Genomic DNA, 12,492 nt, shown 5'->3' on the forward strand with positions numbered 1-12,492 from the left:
TAAGCCACTGTTTTGCTGTGGGATTTTTTGCACATAATGTAGTCCTAGTAAAAAGATCTGTGTGTTGTGGCTCAGGTGATGCAAGGGTATTGAACTGGCACCCAAGGGTTTTTTTTCCTGATCTAACTGCTCATGCAGTACCCTGGAAAGGATCACAGTATCGCAGAGCTGCATTTGATCTGGTGCAAGAAAGGGCCGAAGGAAAAAGTACATTCAGGTTCCTTAGCCTGGGAACTTGGCCTTGGCCTGATGAATAAGCAGGTAACTAAGTCACTGGTGTAATTGTGCAGGGTTTAGGCTTGGAAAGGGATACTGCATTTCCACTGTAATTCCAACCAGTGCTCCCCTATCCCTCCCACCACCTCCAGATTAGATTTCTAAATGATCGAGGACATTAGAGCAAAATCAGTAGCTGATTAGCCAGCCTGCTTGGCTGCAATCACACCTTTCAATATTAATTATCTGCTCCTTGAATCTGATGACATTAAACATCTGCAGTGAGAGCTGCTCAGTGTTTCGTATCGTTGGCCTAAGAGAATGATTTGAAGGGACAAAGTGCCCATGCTCCAGCCTCGTAAGCAGGAAATGAGTGCTCATTTGCAAATATGATTGAGGAACACGATCGGTTCTTCCAGTGGTCTTAGCCTGAAGGCAGTCAGTCTGATAACAAACCGACCTGCCTATATGTATAGAAGACAGCGGGGAAGGCTGCGAGGAAAGATAGAGGAAAAGCAAAGCTGTCCCCCAAGGGCTTTGGGCCAGTTTCGGGGCTGGTGGAAGCTGGTGGTGCTCTGTGCACGGTGAGGGAGCCGTGACAGTTTGCATCGGCAGAAGTACTGCTTGTCTGGGTGTGTTTCTAGGGAACATAGAGGGTTTTGCTGGCTCCGTTTGGCTCGGTGTGAAGGTATGCACTAGCTTAGCCTGTGCTCTTGGAAATTATTTGGAAACGAGGCTGGAAAGAGATGGTCCAGTGTGTTTCCTCCAGGGAGGGGGCTAGCCCTCCCTCATTCTTTTGTAGGTGGGAACAAGCTTTTTTGCAGTTTTGGTGCTTTCTGCTACTAAACAAACTCCAAAAGTACTGCAACATACGAATGTAAATCTGTATTAGAAAAAGTAACATTTTTTTCCAAAGCCTAGCAGAATTGCTGTATACACACTTGAGCAAGCTTGGGTTGCACCTAGTCGGTTTGATGCCTGACCTTGCTTTTGGTTGGTGAGATTTGTTCGTTGGCAGGCGGCCAAAAGCCATTCCTGGGCTGGTGGCTGTCACGTGGCACAGGCCGTGGCAGTGGTGCTTGTGGTGCTTGGTGCTGTCCTCTGCCACCCCAGTGCAAACTGCATGTTCAGGGCAGCACGGAGGTGGTGCACAAGGCCAAATTGCTGCTTTTGTGTGGTTGAGGGGAAAGATTTGGAGCGAGTTTCTGCAGAAATGCACTGAGGGCTGGAGTGGAGCTCAGGTGGTGGCGTGATCTGTGCATGGCGAGCTCCTTTCGAGTTCAGGGGAGTTCATCTTCGCTGGTGGAAGCCACTGAAGATGATGCAGATCACACCTGCTTCTGCCAGCTGCAAATTTAGCCCCGGTCTAACCGCTTGTCTGCATATCACAATGAACCTCAAAGTGCCTGCATAAAATAACACTTTATTATTAATAATAATAATAAGTGGAGGTAATTTGTGATTCTTGAAACTGGCCCAAGCCACCAAATTCAGATCAAGATCTGACTTCAACCTCTTGAATGTGGGGGTTTGGGCCAGTCCGTGTTTGTACATGGACCAGTTGTGAAATTTGGAGTTCAGATCCTAAGTCCCTTCCTCCTGCCCCTGAGCTTTCACAGCTGCGGTTTGGCTTGAGGCCAATGTTTAACCATTATGAAAACCTCTCTATTTAAGGGTGTGCCACCTGTCTTTTTTTGTTGTCTTTTAAACTAAGATCTTCAGGAGGGTGAGTTGCATGAACGAGGTCTGCCCATAACTGCAGGTTGATCAGAGGAGTACGCTTGCTGTGGAGGAAGGATCCCACAGAGGAGTCTTGGGGCTGGCGAGCTGGTGCGACGGGCACGCTGCGACCTCGTGGGGTGATAGCCCTGGGTTCGTATCCTCAGCCTGTTGCAGAGGGAAATCCCAGCCTTCACAGCGGTATCACTTTTCCCATCACAAAGACATTTGTGAACATCTTTTCCCAGGATCATATCTGGCCTGGCATGGCCCACAGCATGGTCCTTGCTCAGCAGCCACATCCACAGATTCCCTTCCTCACTCTGGTTGTCTTCTGCTACTGAGCTTTTGGGAGCTCCATCGTCTATCAAGCAGGCTTGAAAATGGCTAAAGGGTGAATTTGTTTGAATAATTTTTGAAGTTAACGGACTGATGGGTCTATGGACACAGAGAGGGGCAACTGCACAACTGTCCTTTCCTTAGGAAAAAACAAGCAAAAAAGAGCTATGGTTGTGTTTTTTGTGGCAGCTCTCAGACTGGGTACCCAGCACACTTCTTGGTCTATCTTGTTATTTTCTTTCAAATCTGGGGTATGAGGTGGGAGTGTTTGGTTAATGGGTGCTGTGGGAGAGTTGCTCTGTCTCTAAGCTGGGAATGGGGCAGTGTCTGCCTTGAACAGCTCATTGCTTCAGATTTGCTCTGTGTACTGAGATGGTATTGCCAGGGACCGCGAGGAACCGGCCGGGTAGGTGCAGACATCTAGCGTGCGTCTCTCTCTGCCTTCAACAGGCAAAACAAGCTAATGGAGAGAGAAGAAATGAACTTTTGGGGTCACATAGCAAGCCCGTGGCAGAGGCAACCTAGCGCAGCCGAATCTGTCTCCTCTGACCTAGCTCCTCAAGCACAGCGCCTGGCCGGAGCAGAAGGCATTGCTGCAGAGACCAATCTCTGTTGTTTGCAAAGCTGACCTGCGTTAGACAAGTTTGCACAATACACAAGGGTTAGTGTCATTTAAAACTTAAAAAAAGATCTCTGACCAACTGATTGGCATTTTTATTAATAATTTTCGGAGCTCCGAGCGCACAGCCTGTCTCTTGTTTGGCCAGGCATGGGTGGGAAAGGGTTTGCGACGGAGCCTCCACGCCCTGGCGTGGCGGTGGGCGAGCGCAAGCAGGCTGGCTCTGGCCAGCGCTTGGCTGCAGCGCAGCTCTGCTTCCAGTGCGAAGGAGAAGCCAAGCCAGTGGGAGCGTTCACTAGCATCGTTTTCTGCCATTCACAGCAATTTTTATTTATATGTTTGCTTTTTCACATGCAGATGGCCGGCATCAATGGCTCAGCTTGTGGTTTGAGTCCCAGAGCCAAGCAAGTCCTCTTGTCTTGGCTCGGCCTTCAAGGGTGCTGGCTTGCCCACGTCTACCTGGGCTGCTGCTACCTCTGCAAAGTGGGTAGCTCCTTCCACAAGCTTCCAGCAAGAATGACTGCCTGTTTGCATCATGAACTAATGTGTAAAGTGTGGTTACGGTTAGAAAAGAGCTAGAAAGCAACTGTAAAAATGACATACTAGGGCTTTTTTTATATTCATTCCTTGTCACTGATCCGCCATAAAGAATCTGTTCCACTGGGGAGCTGGGGTGAGACTTCTTGCTCCCCAGCTCAGCGTGGCACCTTCTTTGCTTGGCCTGGCAGCACCACTAGCAACCACTGCCGGGGCAGAGGGACGCGTGGCTGCCGGTGCTCCAGGTGCTCATGCTGGGCACGGCGTAGACTCATGCACGCTCAGCCTTGCCGGTCCTCCGTTTGGGTGGGCTGTGCGACTGGGAAGGCGCTGCAGTGTGTCCTTCCATCCCTCCCTCCTGGGTTGAGGTAGCCTCTTGAGAAGGTTGTGAGCTAGGCGGTAGGGCCCTGCGAGAAGGCTCAAACCCACACCAAGCTGGCAAGAGAGGCGTGCTGCTGGTGTTTCCAGAGAGAAGTGGCATTTCCCCAGGAGGAACCAGCCCGGCGCCCAGGGCGGTTGGGATGGAGAGGGCTCTGCTGTGGAAGCTCCGGCTCGGCGTGGCGGAGACTTGAATTCCACTCTCCCGTCAATGGATTTTATTGTCCTGCAGAGTTTTGCTCCAACACTTAATTCAGCAGCTCCATTCATTTGGATCAGTACGTACATATATACCTTGGCACTTGGCTGCCAGGACAGGCCAAGCTGCTTTAGGCAGCCGCGGCCAAAAAGCACAGGGCGAGGTAGGGAGGTTGTTGAAAAATTCCTGCCCTGCTCCGGTGAAGTTCCTAGAATCCGCGGGGAGGTCGCGGGCTGGCGGGGCGCTGCACCAGCGCTTGAGAAACTTCTCAGCTCGCCTTCGAACCGCTCCGTAAAAATTCAGGACAAACGTTGGAGGTAAACTGCTAAATCACGTCTGAAATCCGGAGTCAGATTCCACTCGCAGCCGCTCAGCCGGCACATCTGGAGGGGGGATGCGAAAACGCGAGCCCCGGCTCCGCGCGCTTCCCCTTCCTCACAAAGGTGAGACATCCAGGCTCTGAAGCTGGAAAAAACCCTAGTCTGGCTCCTTCAATCCTTCTTTGCTTTCCCCCTTAGCTTTGGGGCATCCAAACACCTCGTTTCCCCGTAGCTGTGGACATCCAAACACCTCGTTTGCAGTTTGCTTTTAGGTTGGTACCTAAACTTGAAGCACGTAACTAGCGCACTCGAGCAGCGGTGGTTGCAGACACGGGTTAAGCCCCGAACCCCTCCGCCAGCAGCGCGCTCAGGCTGCGCGTTGCATCCTCAGCGGGGCGAGAATAACCCCCTGGGCAAAAGTTGCTCTGTTTATCATTTTTTCAGTCACTTACGAAGGAGAAAAGACTAAGGGTAATGTTGGGAGAAAAGCAACTCTGAGATCTGAAGCTGCTTCGATTTAAGGTATTTGGCAATCCAAGAATCCTTATTTTCTGTCTCTGTAGAAACCGGAAGTTTTCTGCGGTGTTGCCTGCACTGCTTTCATGTGCATAACAGCGAAAGGAAATTTCCAAGCACCCTGTCATCGAGGCTCTGCACGGAAAAGGAGGTAGAAGGATTGCATCTCTGCGGAGGGAGAGAGCAGATGGGCAAAGCATTTTCTGCAGGTTTCTGTCCGGGATTGTGAAGAGAAAGTGGTTGGTTATTGTAGGTCTGCAAAAAAATTAAATCAATCATATTTCCTAGTCTGCTTGAAGTTCTAAAGTCACAAATTAATTTTGCTTTGGCAGGGGTCAAATTGTTGGCCTCCTGGGGCTAGCTTTGGACAGGCTACTGATGGGGACAGTAACCAAATATGACAGGCTTGCATGTTGCATTTCCATTTTCTTTGCAGAGACCCACTTCCTTAAAACTACGGAAGATTTATGGCCTTCTCCTTGCTTTGTATTGCTTTCCCAAAGAGTGCATTGAGATTGCAATAGCCCAGGCCTGCGAGGATCAGGTCAGGAAGTAAAGAAAGGCTCTTGAAAACCTGCATCGTACTGATCCTACTCTGCCCCGCTCTGATAAAAGGAAATGTTGATTTTTTTGCGGGAGGTGAATTCTTTCTTGTGCCATTTGCTGTGATCGGTGACACCCGGCGTCTTGTGTAATGTGGCAGAATACACGTGTCTGTTCTTAGTAAGTAGTCCTGCCTGGTGAAGAAATATTGTGGGGAGAAGTGACCCCCATGTAGAGTTATTCAGGACTGTTGAGCAAATGGCAGAGAGGCATCTTCCAAATAGCTACGTCCTATGCTCAGAAGGGCACCTGAGCTGGGTTGCATCGGTTGCTTGAAATTTCAGCTTGTAGGTGTCGTTTCAAAGCGATGCTGCTCTGTAGCAGCTTCAGGCTCTGATGTCTTTATTGCTCCTGGGGTTTTGGCTGTGTGGTTGTGGAGTCCCATTTTGAAAATACCCTCTCAAGTTTGAACTTTTATCCAAATCATGAACAATAATCACACTTAAAAAAAAAAAAAAAACAGCAACCCACAGAGTTGATCTGATGTTTCCCATCAATTTGGCCCAGGATTGTTCAGCGCTGGAAGTGGATGGGCCAAAATACCCAGAAAAAGACAATTCTCACAGTACCAGGTTTCCGGCCTGACCATAAATAGGAAGTGATGGAAATCTCCTGAGAAATCCTGTTCTCTTCTCATAGGATTCCTGGCCCAGTTTTCCACTTAGACCAAAGTTCTGTGGGAAAAATCATATATATACAAATATATATGCGCACACATACACGTTGCCCTTACAGACTTTACTATGTTACCGGAACTGGCCAATTTTCAAACAGTATAGGCAAAACCTCAGTTTGCTGCTTACTGCCTTTTGCTTTGCTAGTGCCTTAAAATAAATATGGCAAGTATTATAGTGCTGTTTCTTACATTCTTCTTTGCCTTTGTTTTCTGAGAGAGAGGAGTGGTGGCCACGGGCGTGCAACTACCTGGGTAAATCACCCTCGTCCCTCCAAGCAGCGCCCACCCTCAACCCCTGACCATCCCGAGCCTCCGCCGGGCGCTTAGCTCTGGCTCTCTAAGCTTTTCCTGCCAAAACCTGCTACAGAAAGCTGGAAATTCCCTGGGAACAGCATGGTTTTCCTTGGGGTCCGGCCACTGTCCTGCAGCGGGAAGGCCGGTGCTGCCCGCTGGTGGGCGATGCCGCCCCAGGAAGGCACCTCTGGCACCGACAGCAAGTCCTTGACATCTCACGTCAAAAACAGCGATAACAGCGAGGGCGGAAAGCGTGGGAAAGTCTGCCGAATTGATCGAGGCGGCCTCCCGTGCCCCGCGCCGCCGGCCCGGCACCGTCGCTCCCCTGTTTGGCTTGAGCGGTTAAAGTCCTTGGGAAGAATGAGAGGAATCCGGCTGGGACGAGCGCGCCAATCCCCGCTCCTTCGTTTTTCCTAGCTGAAAGCCCAATTTTAGGGCTTTTAGGGGGGGAACCGCTTCCCTGAACGAGGTGCGAGCCGGGGGACCGCCGTGTGTATTTATTTCGATTTAGTGCTACTCTGAGGCGGTTTGGGTGCAGTGCCCGGCTTGGCAGGGCGCCGTGCTCGGCCCCGTCCTCGCGCTCTTCGTGCTCCCGAGTCGCTCGGGCGCTGGGAGATTCCCCCGCTTACCTGCGACGTGCCTCGTCGGGGCTGGGTTGCTCACGGCAGGTTGCTTTTTTTACTATTTCTTTTCTTTGGAAACGCTGCTTTAAAGGCACCTGCGCCCGCCGCCACCGCCTTGCGCGGGTTTTGCACGGGCGCCTGCAGCGCCGTCCCGGGATGCACCGTCCCCACGTGCCGGCGCCCTGCAGCCGCCGGGGGACGCGGCCGGGAGCAAAGCGAGAACGTGGAATTTCTTCCCCTCGATTTTAGCGAAGCTGCTCCTGGCCCGAGTCTCCCAGCTTTACACCGTGGCGGCTCTGCATCCACGTAGCTCGTGCTCCGGAGACCGTCTCCGGTTCCCGTCCCGGGTGCCTGGTGGGCGACGGCCGCGATAGCACCGCATGCGCCGGCCTCCCCGCGGGGTGCTCGGGCTCCTCCTTTCCTCGGCTGCTGAAGGAGCAGGCAATCTTCAAAGGCTCGGCCCTATCAATTTTCCCCACCATATGTTCTCATTAAAAAATTTATTGTGCACTTTATCTTAGGATTATTTGCCATCAATTAATAAAACATGTTGCAAGCTTCAAATGAACATTCTCCCCTCCTCCCCCCTTCCCTTTAACGAGGCAAGGAGAGAGAAATATGAAAAAAAAATTACCAGAACAGATGGTGTTTTTTAACCTTTCTTTTGCCCAATCTGCAGAGGGGGAAAGAACTTCTCAGAATATCGACATGGGTATTTAATTACAAGTTACATCACTTGAAGGCCCAAGCTGAAGCACTGCCAAACCCGCGAACTCCGCTTGCCGGAGCGAGCGCTATCGCGGCGCGTTTGCTGCCGACACCCGCAGTCTCGCAGCGTCTTTGGCGAGACTTTGGTGCCCGGACTGGCGGGCTGCGGTGATGGGCTGCGTTTTGGGCATGTTACTGAGCAGCCTCCCTGTGCGCCGGCGCGGGGGCAATGCCCGAGCTGGAGGAGGAGGGTCGGCGTGGAGCCCCCTCGTGACCTGCAGCCCCGGGCGCTGCTGGGGCTCGTCCCCCCCCCATCTGAAGGGCTTGTTGGGAAGGAGATGGGGCAGCGGGAAAGCAAATAACGTGTCCTGCAGCGGCGATACGCGAGCACGCGGTGTACTCTGCGGAGCAGTTGCTTTGCGTCTGTGCCTACCAGGGGAAATCAATACAAAAATAATGCATACAGACAGGTTTCTTGTATAAATAAATGTCTGGGGAGAGACCTGGCTGCAGGAAACCTGCTGGGAAAGTCCTGGTCAGATGGGAATTGTAGAGTTAAACACTCCAGCCTCGCTTGGATGTGTCTCAGCTTTGATTTATACTTCTGATTGGATGTTTGCCTGGCCTGATCAGAGAGTTTGGGCAGGAGCTCATGTTGACACTTGGTATTTAGCTCTGGGTAAAGTTTAAACAAGACTTATCATGGCTCTGACACCTTGGGAAGGCTTCCCTGGTTTAACAGCGTGTTTCATGCCATCTCTTGCGTAGGATTTTTACTGCGTTGCTGTCCTAGATATTAAAAAAACACACAGCCCATAGACTTGCAAAGCTTATTCATGGCATAGCTTATTCAAACCCTCTTCTAATTTTAAAATAACCCCGTTGCCCTGGAACCATGTGGCCACCTCTCCGCTCGCTTGCACCGGTATAACACAAGGTCAGGAGAGCTCGGCTCGAGTCGGTGAAGTTGCACAAAGCCCGGGGAGGACCGAGGCCGCCGGAGCCTCCGGGAGGCTGTTGACTGCCTTGACCGTGTTGCTCTGCTTCGTACCAGAAGCAGCTCTGGGCTTTCTGCTGGGGCCGAAGCAGCCTCGCTCGGCTCATTTCTGAGCTCGTTTCTCTTCCTTTGACCCCTTTTCTCAATGAAAACAGCCCTGCAGCGTTTGCAGGGCGGTTGGAAGCGTCCTCGGATCACACCGTGTAGCCGCGCGTTCGGCCGTTTACTCCAGGCTCGCGCTAAATAACATTGAGCTAATTTAATTTTATGCTTCACTTTTTATTGGGTAACAATTAAGGGGAAAAAAGTCAGTGGAACATAATTACAGCACCTTGAAGTGTAGTGTTACTGGGCCAAAGACTGAAAGGAGGTTATGATATGACAGCCCTTTATCTTGGATCTGATAGGGGTGTTATTCGTTGTATTAAAAGTTTGCCAAGAGAGGCTTCACTGAAAATTAACCCATGTTATTACAGTGAGTAATATCCTGGTTTTATCATGTGGAATAAATAAATAAGATGGAGTTTATGCTTTTGCTTAATGAGGTTACACTGAGTGCAAAGCAATGAAACGGTGTTAACTCAGATACAAAAAAGCCCGGGTGATTACGGCGATGAAGCTGGAACAGAAAGTGCCCCCGGTTTTCTTGCATAACGGCAGAGATTGTGTTACTGTTTGTGATATTATGCAACTGGAATAAAATGGAATTTGGCTCTACATGGCAGCAGAGCAGGGTGAAGGAGCCGCCGATCGCCGGGGATTCGCCCTCCTGCGCCTGCGGAGCTCTGCCCCGGCGCTCTCGGCTCCGCAAGCCGCGCCACGCTTGGGGAGCCCGGCAGAGCGGCTCAGCTGTGCCCCACAAGCTCCCCCCCCAAAAATGGGAGCTTTCTCCCCTCTTTCCAAAAGAATTTCAGCTAAGAGCTTTAAAAAAACGCACAAAACGCCTGCGCTTTCGTGCCAGGGGACGTTAACAATACCGGGACTATTATCCCTGGGCGCTCTATCATCAGCTCTAATACCCCAGAAATGGCTTCGATAGTTTTAGTTATGTTTGTGCCTGTTCTCCCAGCCCGGTTATCTCCCGCCCGCCGCCGGGGAGGGGGCAGCGGCGCGGCGCCCACGCCGCCTCTCCGAAGCACCGTTGTTTTCCCGTCCCAGGTATTAAGCCGAGGGCGCGAGCGTCCCCGCGCGCGTTAGCTCCGCTCGCCTGCCCGGTGCAGCGGCGCGGGCCGGCGCTGGCGGCCTCGGCCGGGCCCGCAGGACCGTGCCGGGACAGAGCCAAGTTGTTCCCGCCGCGGGGAAGAAGGGACGAGACGGAGAGAAAGGGGAAGCGCGGCGGGGAGAGGAGGAAGAGCTGGGAGGGGGCTGCGCGGGAATCCCTGTCTGTGCGGGGAGGAATTTCTCCGGAGATATTTGCAGGATAGTGCGGTCGCAAAAAAAATAAAATAACGCTTAGAAAAACAGTACAGAGGGCTGCCTCCCGCGGCTGCCTGCAAGCGGGGGTCCTGTGTGCGCGGTGGCCAAGCTGGTCCAAAAGACGAGGTCGGCGCGCGCTCCGGGCGGCTCCGGCGCCCCGGCGGACGGAGAGCCCGGCCGTGCGTGGAGAGCTTCCCGCGGGCGAGCCGCGTGGTCCTTGCACGGAGCCGGAGCTGGCGGACGACGGCCGGGCACCCGCTGTGCTCGGCCGGCTCTGCAAGGGGCTGTGAACTCGCCGGTGGCGGGGTTTCTGCTGGGCGCGCTGGTGCCGCGGCCGCTCAGCACCGTCTCGCCCAGGGAGCTCGGTCGGCCGAGCGTCGCAGAGGACTGGTGGCTTTGGAGCTGACGAGGATGACGACGAAGAAGCTGAGCCTCTGGGAACGGCTTCCCGCACCCTCGTTTCTTCTCTTCCTGGCCTGGCTGTGCTGTGTGCAGCCCACGAGAAGACTCTTAACAACTTCTTTTCCCCAACCTGAAATGGGGGCAGTAAATCAGCATTTTCGCTGTTGATAGTTTGACTCGGTTGAAGGTAAGGAGCACACACAGCCGCACAGGGTCCTCGCGGCATTGCCATGGCACGCGCCCTTGGACGTGTCTGCCGCGGCGCGGGGCGAGCACCCGAGCTGCAGCAGCCCGCGGGGCACGAGCGCGGGTGGCTGGGGGGGACCTCGCAGCTTCCCACCCTGACTCTCGGTCTTGCTGTGCTTTATTGAAATCTTTGGCTTGTTTCTTGAGGCTTAACGGACATTCGTGGAAGATATGAACGTGAAATATTAACTGCGTGCTTAACATGAAATGGAGATCCGTGTTGTCCACATGCAAGTGCATAACGGAGTATGCTACACAACGTGCAAGTAAGCACAGAGCATTCATGTAGGATCAAGCCCAGCATTTACGGTGACTGCAGTTTTTGGTTGTACGTGTGTTTTCAGCTAAGAAGATTTTAAATTGCAAAGAACGTCTACAACATGGGAATTTTGATTGGGGGCGTTTAAATACTCCGTGTAGATTTTGAATACTTTTTTTTCCTTCTGACATATGTTGCTTAGCATGTAACCAGCAGCGATGCCCGTCAGTGCTAGACCTCGTTACGATATCTGCGTCTGCGCAGTGGAGCCAGGTTAAGGTGGTTAGAAGCTCGTGCAGCGGGGTGGGGGGTGACGAAGGCACCCAGGAAAGTGTGGTCTGTGGTTAAACAGGGGCTTGGTTCAGAACAAACCTATTCCAGTTCTGCCTATGCTTTTTGCCTTTTAAAATTATTTAACGTGGCTCCCTGCCTCAGTTCCCCATTTATACAGCAGGAACGACGCTCGCTGTGAGCGCTTGCAGTAGCGACGAGCTTGGGAAGGCCATCGCGCTGGCTGAGGAGTCCCAGGGGCTGCTCCGGCTGCACACTGCACTGCACGGCGAGACTGCTCTGCGCACGGAGTGCAGAGACGTTAGTGGTGAAAGACCCGGAGGTGGAGGAAGAAAACAATTTCCCTTGATTTTGTCGTTGGTAGATGTCAGGGGAAAGTCTCCTGTTGGCTGTATTAAAAAAAGAAAAAGAAGCAAGAATCTCCTGTTGGCTGTATTAAAAAAAGAAAAAGAAGCAAGAAGCAGATGTAAAGGATGTATCTGACACCGTAGCTGATCAAATATTCCGCACAGCACTAAGCTGAGAAATAGTCTGTCATCACGCTCCCGTACATAAAATCTGCGCGGGCCATAAGCTCTTCAGGGCAGGAGTATGTTATCTGTTTGGCTCTGCTTCCTGAATGTAATGCGTCACAACTGTTTGGTGTATTGCACATAGGAAAAATAGTGACGTAATCTCAGAGTACGCTTAGCGGCTACGCAGCCCTCGGGTGTGTTCAGCGCGTTCTGCCTCCCGCCGAGGCGGTCGCGGGGCAGCGGGCAGTGACACCTCTGCTCTGGGAGGGGAAGGAGCTGGCAGATGTCTAGTTTTCTCTGCATGCCGTAGTGGCCTTCTCTCCCCTGACACTGCAGTCGTGAGTGGGTTTTCGTCTCACAACTCACAATAAAGTCAAAACAACCTTTTTTCCTCCCTTTCTTTCTTTGTTTTCAGAAAGGAACCTGAATCAGAAGATTGGTTATGGACTTGTGCGCAGCCCCGTGGAAGATGGGCAACCCCCTCTCCATGGACAGGAGAAAACCCGCTGAGCTCAAGGCCAGTACCGGCTTTTGCCCTGTGTAGCCAGAGGGGTGAAGGTGGGCATGAACTCCAGGACACCCTGGTGAGGGTCCTGCTGACGTTCCTAGTCAGTTTGGT

Source organism: Rhea pennata, chromosome 19 (genome assembly GCF_028389875.1).
Source record: "Rhea pennata isolate bPtePen1 chromosome 19, bPtePen1.pri, whole genome shotgun sequence".
NCBI lineage: Eukaryota > Metazoa > Chordata > Aves > Rheiformes > Rheidae > Rhea > Rhea pennata.